This window comes from Muntiacus reevesi, chromosome 2, assembly GCF_963930625.1.
Source record: "Muntiacus reevesi chromosome 2, mMunRee1.1, whole genome shotgun sequence".
Classification (NCBI taxonomy): Eukaryota; Metazoa; Chordata; class Mammalia; order Artiodactyla; family Cervidae; genus Muntiacus; species Muntiacus reevesi.
The window spans coordinates 22206832-22221241 of record NC_089250.1 but is presented as its reverse complement, the minus strand read 5'-3'; the positions used below and the strand labels follow the sequence as shown (position 1 = coordinate 22221241).

The 14410-nt window shown below is 38.6% G+C and overlaps 1 non-coding gene across 1 annotated transcript; it reads left to right on the top strand.

Annotated features, from left to right (window-relative positions):
• The first annotated feature begins 13665 nt into the window (after nucleotides 1-13665).
• On the top strand, nucleotides 13666-13738 carry TRNAM-CAU (transfer RNA methionine (anticodon CAU)). Its single transcript has one exon. It is a non-coding gene; the product is annotated as a tRNA-Met (tRNA).
• Nucleotides 13739-14410: the final 672 nt, after the last annotated feature.

Below are 14410 nucleotides of genomic sequence, written 5' to 3'. Positions count from 1 at the left end.
ATAGAGGAGCTCTGCTAAGTTGCTTAAGTCATGTCAGACTCTATGCGACCCTGTGGGCTGTAGCCCCCCAGGCTCTTCTGTCCATGGGGATTCTCCAGGCAAAAATATTGGAGTGGGTTGCCATGACCTCCTCCAGGGGATCTTCCTGAACCAAGGATTGAACTGGCATCTCTTACGTCTCTAGCATTGGCAGGCAGGTTCTTTACCATTAGTGCCAAATGGTGACATGCAAATTTTTCAAATATTCTACATTTTCCAGCCAGACTAGTTTATGTAAAGTGCTCTAGATAGATTCTGTACTCTCCTACCACTATGCTCATTTGAAAAAATGTTTCAGCTGATTAGAATGTTCTTCCTGTCTGCTGAAATCCAAAGATGCATCTTACTTGCCTGTGCTTCATTCCCATCTTTCCTTATCTCCTCATCAGTATAGTGATCTCTCTCTTCTCTGAAGCTCCATTGCATTTTAATCATTCTTTTATGGCATTTAGCATGTATTTTTTTGCTCTGAATGCTGCAACTAAAGATCCTGCATGCCTGGCAACAGAACATCCCAAGTGCCGCAGCTAGGACCCAATGCAGCCATAAATAAATAAATCTTTAAAAAAACAACAATATATCCTCTTTTGTACTGTTGTTATTTGTGTTTGTGTTCTAACAGACTATAACTGACATGAATTGGGAAGCACTACCCCAAAATATGTCACTTGGGTATAAGAATTATTTTGAGCTGAAGGCATTTATATTCCTGAAATCCCTTATCTGCCTAAAAGCAGAACCTCCTAAAATAACTCAATTGTCATCAATCCCTTACAGCAACTCTAATCTATTTTTTCAGGAGACAGAAGTCCAAAAGTCTAGAAGCAGCACAACAAACTATCATATCTCCCATCTGTTCTCTTAAGATCTCATTTATCTTTTAAGAAATCATTTGTGTTTTCATAAATGCCTTTTCTGCCTCCTTCTAAGAAGTTATTTAGAAGGAGGCAGAAGAGAAGAAGTGGGGAGGGGCAAGATAGGGGATCAAGAGGTATGAACTACTATGTAGAAAATAGGCTACAAAGATACAGATACATAGTACAACACAGGGACTATAGCTCATACTTTTAGTAACTATAAATGGAATATAACCCTTAAAACTGTGAATCACTATTATACATCTGAAACATAATAATACTGTACATCAACTATACCTCAATAAAAATATAAATTAAATAAATAAATAAGCAGTAAATATATACACTAAATAAAACAAAACAAAATTTCTGTTTTCATAAATGCCTTTTCTGCCCCACTTTTAAGAAGTTATTTACTCTCTCAGAAGTGATTCCTCTACTCTTCTCCAGGCCCACTCTAACCAGCTCCTTGAGTCACCTTTTTCTGTGTACATACATAAATAAAAACCTGTCATTTTTCTTGCTAATCTGTCTTTTGTCATCTTAATTTGTAGGCACCTCATTTCAGCATAAAAGGATAGAAAAAGCTTTATTTTCTTCTTGATATGACTTTCTTGTTGGGAAAAGAGACAGTACATGTGGCACTGAAGATTTAGACAGAGTTGAGTATTTTAATTTTTTTAGTTTAATTAAAAAGTATTTATTCATTTGGCTCTGCAAGTCTTAGTTGGGACACGCTGGATCTTTGATCTTCATTGTAGCATGGGGGACCTTTAGTAGTAGCATTTTTAGTTGTGGAATGCAAACTCTTGGTTGCGGCAATGTGGGATCTAGTTCCCTAACCAGTAATCAGATTGGACCCCTACCTTGGGAGCACTGAGTCTTAACCATTGGACCTCCAGGGAAGTCCCAAGTGTTGAGTATTTTTAAATTCCTGCATTGCCATCTATCTTGAATAAGTTATCCAACCTGTCTGAACCTCTGTTTATTTCATCTGTGAAGTGGGATAGTGACTTTACCTATTTCTCAGGATTTCTGCAAAGGTTAAAATCAGATAATGTACATGAAGTGCTTAGCATGGTATCTGGCACATAGCAAGTATTCATTAAATATTAGACTACACTTGTTCACATCATGTTTGTAGCCTTTGCAGTGAAGTTTTTATATATAATGACTTTGGTTACTATCGATTTAGTTTGGATTGAATTTGGCATGTTTGAACCTGTAGGGGAGGAAAAATAATTTTCCCTCTACCTTTCTGAGTCCTTGGCAGAGACCCCTGTAATGAAAGACAGATTGACAAGGGAAAAAGAAACCATTTATTTATTTATTTATTTTTAAAATTTATTGTGTTGACGTATAGTTGATTTACAATATTGTGTTAATTTCTGATGTACAGCAAAGTGATTCTGTTATACAAACATATACATTATTTTTCATATTCTTTTCCATTATGATTTATCACAGGATATTGAATATAATTTCCTGTGCTATATGCAAGACCTTATTGTTTATCCATCCTCTATATACTAGTTTGCATCTACTAATCCCAAACTGCCAATCCTTCCCCCCACCACCCCTTTTGCCTTTTGGCAACCGCAAGACTTGTTCTCTATGTCTGTGAGTAGAAACAGAAATTTATTAACAGGTATACCTCATGTATACATGGAAGATACCCAGGCATAGATGAGTAACTCCCCCAGGTAGCTTAGAATTCAGACTTAAATACCATCTTAACAGGGAAAAGGGAGAGAGGATGTAAGTGTCTCAGGAGAAAGTAAATAATTTGTAGAAAAGATGAATGGACTTAGATGTTGAGTTGATGGGAGACATGATAGTTTGTGACAAAGTTTGTCTCCTCTTCTGTGATGAGTCAGTTTTCCTTGGTTCATGAAATTGCAGGGCACAAGATTATTGACAATTGGATTCTTTTTGGAGGATCTGTCTTTAGGTAGATAAGGGGAGTTCAGGAAACACCTCTCCCTACATCTGCTGTTTTTCAAGTACCTACAGTTCAAAGTAATCAATATTTGAAAATGACATATTGTAGGGTGTTCTGATTTCTATTTTTGGATTCTATATTAGGACTTTATGTAACCAACCAAAAAGAATGAAAAAACCAACAGAAAGAAAGTTTTAATTCTTTCTTTCCCTTGAACTTCAATGGCCCTTTAAGCCCTCACATGTGAAAAAATGTTTTTGTTTCATCTCCTCTACTTAAGATCCTAAGTTTCTTGAGCCCAAAGGACTACCTGTTTATATTTCCTATAGGGTATAACATGGGTAATCAGTATATATTTTCTTTTTCTTTTTTTTATTTTCTTTTATTTTTTTTAATTTTTAATTTTTTTTCCATTTATTTTTATTAGTTGGAGGCTAATTAACTTTACAATATTGTAGTGGTTTTTGTCATACATTGACATGAATCAGCCAGTATATATTTTCTTAACAAATGAATGATTCTCTTGTTATAGTTTGCCCTGAATTTACTAAACTCACCAAATAATTTCTTTTGTATTGGAGAGATCTAGCCTGATTTCTTAAAAGCAATTCCTACTGATCTCCAGTGGCCTTGACCTGCAACGGCTTAGAGCCGGGCTTGGGTCACGGCGGTGAAAGCACCAGATCCTAGCCACTAGACCTGTGGTCAGTGACAAGCGCCCTGGCCTTTCAACTTTGCAGAAAAGAATTCCCACAAAGACGGAAAATAGTGAAGCATGTAAAATATTTATTAAGAGGAAAAGAGTGCAATGTGCTTGGATAGACACACGGGCAGACTCAGAGGGAGGGTCCCTGTGCTGTGCCCTCAGAGTGGTTTGAATTAATTTTATGGGGCATTTCTTTCGGGTTTCCTTTGGCCAATCATTTTGATTTGCCTGGTTCACAGTCCATATTTGGTAGCTCTCAGGATCCTCCATGTATGCGCATGCATCTATTAGCCAAGATGGAGTTTAACGAAAAGGGTCTGGGTAGAACCCAGTGGGTACCCACTCCAGTATTCTTGCCTGGAGAATCCCATGGGCAGAGAAGCCTGGTGGGCTGCAGTCCATAGGTCCCGAAGAATCGGACATGACTGAAGTGACTGAGCACAGAACATCCCTTGACATAACTCCCCTTTGGCCTTCAAGGAGCCTTTCTGCACATGGGTGGTCAGGGAAATCTGACTTCAAGAATGAGACATATGTGGTCTGGGCAGGGCCCAGCCTCCTTGCCTTAATTGTCCTACTATCCTTGTCTTCTGAAGGGAATAAATCTCCAATCACTTTACCCGCGGTGGCGGGGTGGGGGGGGAGGTGGGGCTAGTGGTGGTGGAGGTGTGTGTGTCATCTACCTTCTGTTTCACTATCATCATAGAGGCATTACAATCTTTCCTGAGGGTAAAAATCTGCCCCAGAAAAAGAAAATTATTTTTAGGACCAGGAATGGAACTCAGGAGTCCAGGCCAGCAGTTAAATAATTTAATTCTCACCTTTTTATGGATGTGAATTACCGGTAGCATTGAAAACACTCAAATTGCAGACTGGTCAGGCAGCAGCACTGGAATCAGATCAGGAGTTTGTGATGGAAAAGGTGGGGAAGTCATCTAGCTTCTATCCCTTCTGGTGTAACTGCAGGGCCTGATGGTGGGGGTGGGGTGTTTTCTTTTTATGTTTCAAAATAGGAGTGGAATGAGAAAGCTGGGCACTTAGAGGGTATATTTGCATGAGAATAGGGGATTGGAGAGCTGAGTAAAATCAGGGAAATTTGTGTGTAAGGCCACTGGGGTGTGTGAGAAGTATCGCGGTAAGCAGAAACAGAAGAAGCACAAAGAGAAGACCAAAACAATTTTGCCTGAAATATCCTTTTTTTCCCCTTCTGATCTAGAAAATGACGTATTCCTCCTGAACAGTTGGCAGCACTGAAAACCTTTGATTTGATCCATCTTTTTTTTTTCTTCTAGAGCTGAAAAGTATTTCTAAGTAATTGACACACACGCACACTCAGAGAGCTTATTAAAGCAGGATCTGTAGGGTAAGGGACCTTCCTTGCCTGGCCCACCCCTTCTAGGCACTGGAATCTGGATCATCACTGCTAGCTAGGGGTTTTCTCTGAATGTGGCTGTAAGAATACCTGGAGGGTTCATTAGCATGGAATTTCATAGAGCTAATGAAGGTGTTAATTAAGATTGCCAAAACACTCCCATGGAAGGAGACCTAGTTCCAATTTACTCTGTGCTGGATGTAAGCACCATTTTTTTTATATAGCAATGAGAAACCTTGGAATGCGATTCTGCTATTAATTTATAATCCTTCACTGCTGGGGACTTGGGGAAACCTTTAGCTGTCTGTGCCTAAGGGAAGGGTCTCCGCTGTGTCTATTCTCCTCTTTTGTCAGCCGGGTTCTGCGTTTTGTCTGCTGACCTTTTCAGAATGTCTCATGCCACTCTTCTCCAGCACCATTTTGCACTGAATGGTGGCTTCGTCCAATCAGGGTCCTTTGCTTTTTCTACTACTAATTGAACATTTCATACAACAAAAATGCTCCCTTTAGAGCTTGAATAACAGAGTCCTTGTTACCGAGTAAAGGCTGTTAGACAGCTCCAGCATGTGTGGTGAAGTGCCTGTCGTCTTCTTTATGCCAGGAACGGCTTTTCTCTTGTTAAAAAAGAGACAACAGACCCCCAAATGGAGTCACTTGTGCTAAATCCACGTCAGCAAACCAAGACTTAATACCTAACCTAACTGTAGTTCTGACCTCACCTGGGGATGTGACCTTTAGCCAGTCCTCTGGAATTACCTGGCAGCCCTAGTGAGGTTATCAGTTTGAGGGACCTCTTCCTTCCACCCCAGGAAGATGACTTTTCTTGAAACATCCTACTCTTTGCTAGAAACTTCCTTTTCCTACCCCCTATGACTATGAACACCTTCCATTTTGTATAGCTCTTTAGAGTTCCTTTCTTTTGCTACATGGGGTGCTACCCCATTCAAATGAATTGTTTGGTAAAGTCAATTAGATCTCTATATTTTCTCAGCTGAATTTTTCTTTTAATACTCTGTATCGTTTTACTTTTAGAAATGTTGAGAGAGCTCTAAATTCTAAGCAGGTGCCTTTTCCCACCTCTTGGTATTGTTTTCTGGTGGTTCTTGTGCTCTTGAAGTCTGCCCCACCTTACAAAATGTTCTCTGAGCTCAGCCTGTACCGTAATTAACTAATTTATTTTGTGGCTAGTTGTCACAGAGTGCTTGAGTTTAGTTGCTAGGCAGCAGGTGGGATCTTAGTTCCTGGGCGAATAATCTAACTCATGTCTCCTGCATTAGAAGGCAGACTCTTTAAATCACTGGACCACCAGCTATGTCCATCTCCTGTTCCCTGTTTTATCTGCAGCATCTGGACCTGCATCTGTCCCACAGAAGGCCTTTCATCAGTGGTTGTTGAGTGAATGTTTTCTTCACACTGGGTCAGAAGGAAAAAGCCTATATACTTGCTTATTTTGGGGAGAAAAAGAAACTTCCAGGCTGAGTTGGACTTAAAAAGATTTCCCATTAGGAAGATTCCTGGATGTAATGATAAACTGATGTAGCTTTAACTGCATACCCTTTAGAGTTTTTCTGTTTAACCCTTTTGTGCTCAGGATCTTTGTAGTTTTTATTATAAATTTTGAAGGGAAGAGGTATTTAACAAAATCAAGTGATATAAAGAATTTGGGAAATTATCCAGCTAATTCAGGAAAAGAAAATCATATATGTGCTCAAACATAAAGCAACATTGAATGTAATACCATTTCCTTTTTTTTTACAGTGACAATAATTTTGTCAACTTGAGTATACAAAGTTCTGGGGATATCGAGGAAATAGTCCAATGTCTACTCATTATATTTAATTATTAATTGCATATTTAAAATTTGATATTTAAAGTCACATACAGGGATGGGAAATTTTTAATGTATGCCATTTCAGACATCTTTGGCACCTGTTTTTTGGTTATTACCAGAGTCACAGTTTTTCAGAGAACTTTGTATTTCTGTCTAAATTGTTTGAGACAGAGCACTTTTTGAATCCATGAATGATGGAGTTCACTGGAAATTCAACCCCAAGTCACAAGTAGCCTTTCTTTTTTTTTTTTTCAAAGTAGCCTTTCATATCATGTTATAGCCAGTGGGTTTTTTATTTCTCAAATTGGCTTCCTGACTTACTCTGTGCTGGGCACAGCCTAACTACTTCCGTATTGCTTCTGTATTGATTTTTGAAAGGTTTGATTACAATGACACCCAACACTTGTAATTTTTATACCTCCAGACACTTAATGTATAACAACTTGCACTTTAAAAAGTTCATTCCAAATGGATTCAATCGAATTCAATTTGGTTATAACTATAAGCGTCCAAACTAGTATTTTTTAAAAAATTTGTTGAAGTATAGTTGATTTACAGTGTTGCATCAATTTCTGCTGTACAGCAAAGTGATTCAGTAATACATATATTATATTCTTTTTCATATTCTTTTCCATTATGCTTTATCATAGGATATTGAATATAATTCTTGTGGTATACAGTAGGACCTGTTGTTTCAGGCTAGTATTAATTAATGTTAGGTTAATATGTGTTTTTCAAGCAATACTTTGTCATTCAAAATGAAGTAATGGAAAGAGTACCTTACAATATGAAAGACTTCATGAGGACTCAAATATAAAAATTTTGCATTTTTCTGAAGGTTCATTTTAGAAACATGCTAACTTGTATTTGAGCTTATGAAGCATTTCCTACTGGGTATTTCGGGGGTGTTTCTGTGCTCTAGGCGTTGCCACTCCCCACCTTCTTGAACTTGCCTCTTGCCTTCCTAAGACTTAAAAAGCAGTTAGGAGTCCTCCCATTTGGCTGTTCTTAACTTATGCCAGGCACCTCTATCTTATTAACAATCAGGCCCCAGTGGGACCTGCTGTTTTCCAGAGATTCTCCTTGCTCAGGTTTCTGGGAGACAGATTGTGAGATGGAGAGTTGCTTATACAAGTTATGTTGAGGAGTAGGCTTGGTGTCGGCAGCTTGAGGGAAGGAGGCGAGACTGAGGAGAAGGAGCAGGGGGCTGCAAGGCAGTGAGCAGGGCCTCAGCCAGCCCCACGGGGAGCTCAGAGCTGGCCCTGGGGGTTGTTCAGATTGAGTGTCTTTGTACCAGCACACTCCACTGTCATTGGTGTGGTTGTCTTCTAGTGACGGGGAAGAAATTCAACTGTGACTGTTAGCAGCCAACACTCCCAGCAGCTGGGGGAGTGATGTCTGTGTGCTGTGTTCCCCACTGCGCCCCCCAGTCCCACCCCACAAGAGAGAACTGGGCAGTGCATCGCAAAGGGCAGTGCAGGGCTAGGACCTTATCCTCATGCCTTCTTGGAGCAGGATCTTATCGAACTTGTCAGAGAAGATGTCCTCCCCTTTGAAGTGCAGTCATATGTTTTGTTCTGGGAGATTTTCTCTTCTGATCAGAGCATCTTGGCTTTTCAAGATTTTAGTTATTGAATTATATGGGAATTATTGGATTGGCCAAAAGGTTCATCGTGACTTCTCCATAAAATGCAGTGAAAAAACCTGAACGAAATTTTTGGCCAACCTGGTACATGTGAAGCTCTGGTCCAGGCCTGGAAAGGGTATGAAAAGGTGAATTACACAAGGTGGTTTTCCTCAAAGGGATTCACAAGCTGGGAAATGGAATGGGGCTAATGAGGGCATGGGTCATAGGAAGTGAGAAAAGAGGGGAGGGCATTGTGCAGGCAAAGTGAACAAGTCTTCAGCACTGAGGACTGAACCCTAACCTTCTCTCAGGTAAATTTTGCCTGGGCAGCGTGATGGACAGAGCCCATCCTCTCAGGTGCAGGCTTGGAGGACAGATTTGGGGGAGGGCCATCTCCTTTTTAACTCAGAGGATCATGCATTTATATTACTGAAAAACTAGAATCTGCAGAGAGTAGAAAGGAAAAAACCCATGATCTCCCTACCCAGATAAAATCATTGTTAATCTTCTGATGCATTTTATTCCCCCTCTGTCCCTCTCTTTCCTTTTTGAGAATGTGGGAGAGATGATAACTTTCTATAATTTTTGCACTCTGCACTTTTGGTTTAACACTGGCAAACTGCAGGCAGGCTCCAGAGTACTACTGCTTGGGTTCAAATGCCAGCTTCCTCACTATCCATGTGACTTCGGACAAGTTAGTAATCTTTCTACACATTACTTTCTCATTCCTATAATGGGAGGGAGCAATGAAAGGGCTTTTTCCAACAGGACTCTTACGAAGATGGAAAGAGCTAAAGTATGTGAAGCCCTTAACACCATTCCTGGCTTTCAGAAAGTACTCAATAAATGTTAGCAATGATTACCTTCCCTATATTATTGCATCTTTCTGTATCTCATATACGTCTACGTAATAGTCTGTCCCATGGTTGAACTCTGGTTTACTTTTGTTCGACATCCAGGCAGAATTCATTCTTTTATTGTTGTAAAAAATGTTACATTGAACACTTTTGTGCATAAACAATCCAGGAATCTTGTATTTCTTTAGGCTAAAATCCCAGGAATAGAATTATTAGGTCAGAGGGTAAGCTCTTAACTTTATATGAATGTGTTTTACTGTAAAACATATTTTTCTACAATGAAAATTTTGTTTATTTAATTGTGGTAAAACCTGTGACATACTATTAGTTAATTTATTACATATGTTTCTAAAGCATTTAATAAAACATGTAACTTAATGTGTTAAGAAAGGGTTTAGAGAGTATGGAATCCTTCTCCAAATTTATTTCCTTTTTCCTACACAGTCATAAACTGAAGACAGAAACCAGGCTACTCCTTATCTGATACCATCAGTTTTGTTCTGGGCATATTACTTAGGAAGGGTCTAGAATCTCTGAATTTTGGTTCCTAAACTCAGATTTCTTAGACATTTCTCTACATTTTTTGCATGGACTGTCTTAACATTGATTTCTACATATATATTTATTCACTTGCATGTTAGTTAAATCTATAGATACTTGGATAAAAATATCTGGAGCAAAAGATATTCATATAGTTGATTGCCTTGCATGTCAATGGAATTTCTAGATGATAGTATCTGACAAATGTATAAAGTTAATTCATTGAGGAACCTTCCCAACACTTCAAACTCAAGTGACTTAGGAGCACAGGGACCTTCCTGGTGGTCCAGTGGTTAGGACTTGGCACGCTTACTGCCCAACCTCGGGTTCCATCCTTGGTCAGGGAACTGAGATCCTGCAAGCCACGTGGTGTGACCATAAAAACAAAACAAACAAAACCCTAGGAGCACTGAACTAACAGAATTAGATTTTTATGGATTCGTCACAACTGCATGTTCATAATTATTTCATCTGTGTTCAAAGCTGGTTTTATTTCTTCTTTCCAATCTAGTTTATTTCAGTAATGAAGAACTGGAATAAAATGTTAAATAGAAGTGGCAAGAGTAGAAAAAAGAGTAGATACAAGGTTATTTAGATTCTTTATTTCTTTTGTATTAATTTTGGTAAGTTATATCTTTCAGAAGACTTTTTCCATTTTATTTAAGTTGTCACATTGGTTGGCATTAATTTTTTCATAATAGTCCCTATTCTTTTGATATTTGTAGAATACATAGCATTGTTTGTGCTTTCAGTTCTAATATTAATAATTTGTTTTTAATCTTTTTCCTGTGATCAGTCTATCTAGAGGCTCATCAATTTTATTTATCTTGTCAAAAAAACAAGTTTTGATTTTACTGTATGTGTATTTCTAGTATATTGATTTCTGTTTCATTTCTTTGAACCACAAGTTATTTTATAGTATGTTTCTTAATATTAAAATAATTGGATATTTCACATATTTCTTTTTTATAAATTTCTAATTTAATTATATTATGGTTGGCAAATATACTGTATATGATTTCAGTCCTCTTAAATTCATTGAAACTTATTTTATATTCTAGCATATGATCTTTACTGATGAATATTCCATGTCACTTTAAAAAAGGTATATTCTGGTTATTAGATGTGGCTTCCATAAATGTCAACTGAGTCAATTTGATTGATTTTGATACTGAGGTTTTATGTATCTTTACTGATTTTCTGACACTTGTTCTGTCAGTTACTGAATAAAGAGTACTGAAATCTTCTATGGGAAATGAAGATTTGTCTATTTATCCCTTTGGTTCTGTCAGTTTTGCTTCATGTGTTTTAACACCTTATTTTTAGTTACACACACATTTATAATCACTATGTCTTTGTGATGAATTGGCCTTTTGTCAATGTGAAATGTTTCTTTTTCTCTGATGAGATGGCTTGACCTAAAGTCTGCTTTGACTGATATTAGTGTGGTTGTTTCAGCTTTCTTGTGACTAGTGTTTGCATACCCTTTTTCTATTGTTTTACTTTAAACAAAACTACATCTTAATATTAAACTGGGTTTCTTGTAGTCTGTATGTAGGTGGTCCTAATTACAATAAGCATGACAGATTTTAGTTTTATTCAACCTAAAAATACAGAAGGAATGCTATGTTGTTGTGTGCCAAGTCACTTAAGTCGTGTCTGACTCTTTGTGACCCTATGGACTATAGCGCGCCAGGCTCCCCTGTCCACAGGGGCTCTCCAGGCAAGAACACTGGAGTGGATTGTCATGCCCTCCTCCAGGGGATCCTCCCGACCCAGGGATCGAACCTGCATCTCTTAGGTCTCCTCTACTGGCAGGCAAGTTCTTTACCACTAGTGCCACCTGGGAAGCCCAATGCTATATTGCTTTATTTAAATGTTTAAATAAATTTAAGTAAATTTATTATTTTAAATAAACAGTTGGATAGTATTTGACATGAAAAATATAGCACCCATATTTGAAAAATCAGCATACTTCACTATTTGGTTTTTTCTTTGTTTATGCCCTTCATTTTCCTCCTCCCCATAAGCCAGGTAGTTAAGAATACAGGCTCTCAGTTCACATCAGCAGGATGTGGCCCAACCCCTCTTTAGCCATGTCTCTTGGGCGAGTGTCTTAACCTCTCCAAACCTCAGTTTTTTTTTATCTGTATCTTGGGAATAATATTACCTTTCTAAGTGTTATTTTGACAAATAAATGAGGTAATTTATGCAAGGCACTTAACCCAATGCTTGGTATATGATAGGTGCACAGTAACTGTTAGTCACATTATTATTGTGATTATTATTCTTATTGCTTCTATTACTAAACTTATGATTTATAGGAAAGCAGAGATCTGCTTTCTACAGCAACTTTATTAACTTTTATTTACTTGGATTTACATAATCTAGTATTATGTATTCCAAGGAAATGGTACATAGGATATTAGTTAGATAATCAAGTTATTAAATATCAAAAATGGAGCTCTCTTCCAGGGAGTGGGCTGCAGTGGACTATACTTGCCTTATGTCTCAGAGCAATAGAAAAACTCATAAGTGAATCCTGGGATCATAAATGGAAGGTTCTTTCTTTTGCAGAAAACTGAGCCTCAGACCCAGGTCAGCCTTGCTGAAGCCTGTCATGCCCCAATTCCACTGACAGAGCAGGAGAACCTTCCCAGATCAGAACACAGATAGTTAAGTTAGGAAACAATCTGCAAGTGGAAATTCGATGGTGTGAAGGCTGAATGTTTACTGAAAGTGTGAGAGGCTGGTTGGCCAATAAGAGTTTAGACAAGATCGCACTGCTCATATTATCTCTGGCGAAGAATTATTATTATTTTTTAGCTCCCAGTCCATTTTGCACTGTTTATAAAATACAGTAAAAATGAATTGTTAGAAAAATACATCTAAAAAGCAAAGACATACAGAATACAAGTCTAACTTTTTCTTTATTATTAATTCAACAGACAGACATAATCTACCAAATTGTTATAAAAGTTACTACATACTTATTCTCAATTTCTTAACAAGTTTTGTTGTGGATCAGTAGCAAATGGCTTGCAGACTTCCTATAGTGTACATTTGTGCTTTTATTTAAAACTCAAACAGTTATGCCTTGAATTTAAGAAGAACTTCTCACTTACATATCAATTAATTTTAAAAAGTATTAATTTTAACATTTTTAACGTGTTTATTTAAAACCCATCAAAGGAATTTCCCTGGTGGTCTAGTGGTTAGGACTCTGCACTCCCACTGCAGGGGCAATGGGTTTGAGCCCTGGTTGGTGAACTAAGATTTCGTGTGCTGCTCTGGGTGTGGCTAAAAGAAACAACCCAAAACACCTTTCATGGATGGATTAAATACATGCTATATATGAAATTAAATGAGAGATGGTTCCCTCTCTCAATAGCTTATTGGTTAATAGAGGAGTGAATATCCCTGGGCGTGATATGGAAGGGAAGGTGGTACACCCAGGAGCACTGTGGGTGTGCTGCCAGGGGACGCAGGGTAAGGAGCATCCCTCCCATCAATGGAGGAATCAGGCGAGCTCTGGAGGAGGTGGCCTTGAAGCCTTGGGAAGATGCAGGGGCAGGCATGCTGGAGGAAGGAATATCTCTCAAAGACCTTGGTATACTTCCTTTTTACGTTTAAAACATCTCTGTGAGGATTAAGAACCTCCACATAGAAATCGAAGCACAAACGTGCAATTGTAAAGCTTGTAGGTGGCATTGAGCAGTTTGTTATGGATTGAATGTATCCCCTCAAAATTCATATATTACAACATGACATACTGCCTCCCAAAGCAATGGTGTTAGGAGGGGGGCCTTTGGGAGGTGGTTAGGATTAGATGAGGTTGTGAGAGTGGAGCCCTCTGAACAGGATTAGTGCCTTTTAAGAGTCAAGAGAGGGACTTCCCTGGTGGTCCAGTGGCTAAGACTCTGCACTCATAATGCAGAGGGCCCCGGTTCAAGCCCTGGTTGGGGAAATAGATCCCACATGCTGCAACGAAAAAATCCTGTATGCTGCAATGAAGACTGAAGATCCCACATGCTACAGTGAAGACCTGGTGAAGCCAAAAAAATAAAAGAGTCAAGAGAGAGTTCGCTCTCTTTCTGCTTTCTATGAAGATACACCCAGGAAGCAGTTTTCTGCAACTGGAAGAGGGCTGTCACCAGGACTTCACCATGCTGCCCCTTTGATCTTGGATTTCCAGGCTCCAGAATTAAGAAAGTGAAATAAGAGAAAGTGAAAAAAGAGAAATAAGAAAGTGAAAGTTGCTCAGTCGTGTCCAACTCTTTGTGACCCCATGGACTATACAGTCCATGGAATTCTCCAGGCCAGAATACTGGAGTGCGTAGCCTTTTTCTTCTCCTGGGGATCTTCCCATGCCAGGGATCGAATCCAGGTGTCCCACATTGCAGGCAAATTCTTTACCAGCTGAGCCATAAGGGAAGCCCTCAGAAATAAATATCTGTTATTTATAAACCTCCAACCCCCACCCCACCCAGTCTGTGGTACTTTGTTATAGCAGCCTTTGAACTAAGACACAGGTTCTCTGGACTATTTAAATCTTTGTTTTTTCAACTGTGAAATGAGCCTAATAACATTAGCCTTGTCCACAGGGTTAGAGATAAATGCATAAACATTATATTCCTTT